The sequence below is a fragment of the Babylonia areolata genome, chromosome 15, assembly GCF_041734735.1.
Source record: "Babylonia areolata isolate BAREFJ2019XMU chromosome 15, ASM4173473v1, whole genome shotgun sequence".
NCBI classification, from domain to species: Eukaryota; Metazoa; Mollusca; class Gastropoda; order Neogastropoda; family Buccinidae; genus Babylonia; species Babylonia areolata.
The window spans coordinates 31035227-31037969 of record NC_134890.1 but is presented as its reverse complement, the minus strand read 5'-3'; positions in this window follow the sequence as shown (position 1 = coordinate 31037969).

Below are 2743 nucleotides of genomic sequence, written 5' to 3'. Positions count from 1 at the left end.
CTCTCTCTCTCTCTCTTTCTTCCCCTGTCTCTCCCATTCTGTGTCTATCTATCAGATATCTGTCTGTCTGTCTCTCATTCTCTTTATCTCAACAACAGAAACGTCACACCCGCCCTTTCCACTGTGTCTGGCTGTCGCACCAACCTTTTCCATCCTTCCACCAAATCACTCCTCCCCTCTCCATCTCCCCCCACCCCTCACCCCCCCACCCTCATTCCTCCCCCCCCCATCGCCCCCCCCCCCCCCCCCCCACGCACACACACCACCACCATCCCACCTCCCTCCTGGTCCTTCTATCACTCACCCACCCACCCCTCCACCACCCCTTTCCCCCACAATTCTCACTAACAATTCCCCTGCTCACAAAGCACCTTTGGTGGAAGAAGAAGAAGAAAGAAAAAAAATCACACGTCTAACGATAAATACAGCCGACGAGAACAAGAAAAGAACTCCTCCCCGGCAGATTTTCAGAAACACAAAACACGGAGATCTCCCTCTTAGACTACTCGGAACAGCGCCATCTCGAGGAAGTCTCGTGTCAAGTTCCGGGGCAAGGGACATCACCTCCCCCCCCCCCCTTGCCCCCCCTAACACCAGACACATTTGTCGAATGGAATGAGAGCGTGTGTGAAAGAGAGTGCAAAAGACACACTGAGGGCTATTTCATCCTGGTTAACAGAGATCTGATTCTTCTGCCCCGAAAGTGAACGAGGGGTCGAGAGAGAGAGACAGAGACAAAGACAGAGACACAGAGAGAGACAGAGACAAAGACAAAGACAGAGACACAGAGAGAGACACACACAGAGAGAGAAAGAGAAAATAGGGAACAGTCGGAGAGAAAGATATATGCAAACTCGGAGACTAAATGACAGATAGACAGTGAGAGAGAGAAAGCGACAGAGAGAGCACAGGAATGAGTTTGTGAGTGACAGAGAGAGAAAGAGAGAGAGGGGGAAGGGAGAGAGAGAGAGAGAGAGAGAATAAGACATACTCGGAGAGAAAGACAGACGCAAATACAGACTGAAGGACAGAGAGAGACACAGAGTCAAGCATATAGAAACAGACGGACAGACTAACACTCTGGCCAGAGAGAAAAATGAGATTGACAATTTTTGTTCAAAGATTGTAGGAAAGAAAGTCACAAGGGGGAGGAAGGGGGGGGGGGTCACAAAATTAGGAAGAAAAAAAAGTCACACAGGTAGTGAAAAGTAAAATCCAGATGGTAAGTCATAGCGAAAGATTTATGTATAATTATATAATCATGATAGTCAGTCGTGGCCGACTATGACCATCAGAACAGCAGAGGAGGCAACTGCTGTTCTGACTATTTGGACAAGCATACTTTTTTTTACATCCAGCCCTCGCCAGAAAGAGACAGACACAGAGACAGACAGACAGAGAGAGACAGAGAGAGAGAGAGAGAGAGATGACAATGATTTTGATGATTATTTTTTTGTTTTCGTTTTTTTTTTCTATATAACATTCATCTCTCTTTACATTACCAATAAGTGCAATAGGAAAATGTGCCTGCTGTTGACAAGATCTCATTGTTTGACAAGGACATGTTATTTCTGAATCCTATTATTTCATTTCATCGCTAACGTTGCCTACATTTCCGTCAAATTGCCCGTGCCCGTGACCCATAACTTTGTCACATCCAACGCTGTGCGTGCACGCATGCAAAGTGGCTACAACGCCTTTCATTGGCGATTACAGTGGGGTTAACAAGGGACTTAAATGCTCCTCAGAATCACAGTTAAGGCACCTTGATGGCGGAAATTGAAGCATAGAAAGTGTTTTAAGAACTCCGGAAAAGGGCTTCTTCACTCACCCCACCCACCGAACTACAAACATAAAAGGAGATCAGCACGCCAACGTAGATTGGGGAAAAAAAAAAAAAAAAAAAAGACCCAGAAAAAGAGAATGTGGGAGAATTTCGGGGACATTAGTATTGAATGAAACACAGAAGCTGAACTTCGTCCTTGCGGTTATTTCTTCTTTTTCTTTTTTCTTTTTTTTTTTTTTTTTTCTTTTTTTTTTCCGGCTTTTCCCTCCCTCCCTCTCTCCCTTCCTCCCCCTTCTTTTTCTTCTTCTTTCATTTCCTCCTACTCCTCTTCCTCCTTCTTCTTTTTCTTGTTCTTCTCCTCCTTCTCCTCCTCCTCCTCCTCCTCCTTCTTCTTCTTCTTCTTCTCGTGTGTGTGTGCGCACGCGCGCACACAATTGTTCTTTTCATTGCTTTGTTATTTTTAATGGACCACTCCAGTTACTGTTCTCATTGGTCGCTCTTATCATTATGTCTTATTTCATTTTATTTCTTTGTTTTTTGTTGTTGTTTTTTGTTTTGTTTTGTTTTTGTTTTGTTTTGTTTTTTGGCTGCCCCAACATCTGCACCGTTTCAGTGACATTACTCCCACGCCGCTCATTTAGATTCCCCCATACACGGCCACACCCGGGTTCGTCCATCGCAGTTCCAGCGTCGGCAGTCCACAGGGAACCATCGATGTTAGGTCGCCAGGAGGCTTTGGGTTTTTTTTATGTTTTGTGTCATCAAATGGGCAGAGTTGTAAAAAGGCCTTTACTATGCCTAATTATTTGTCCATTAAAGATTCAATCATTCGATCAATCAATCAATCTTCTTCTTCTTCTTCTTCTTCTTCTTCTTCTTCTTCTTCTTCTTCCCTCTCCTCCTCCTCGTCGTCTTTTATTTCTTCAATCTATTGTCTCTGTCCTTATGTTTATCCGT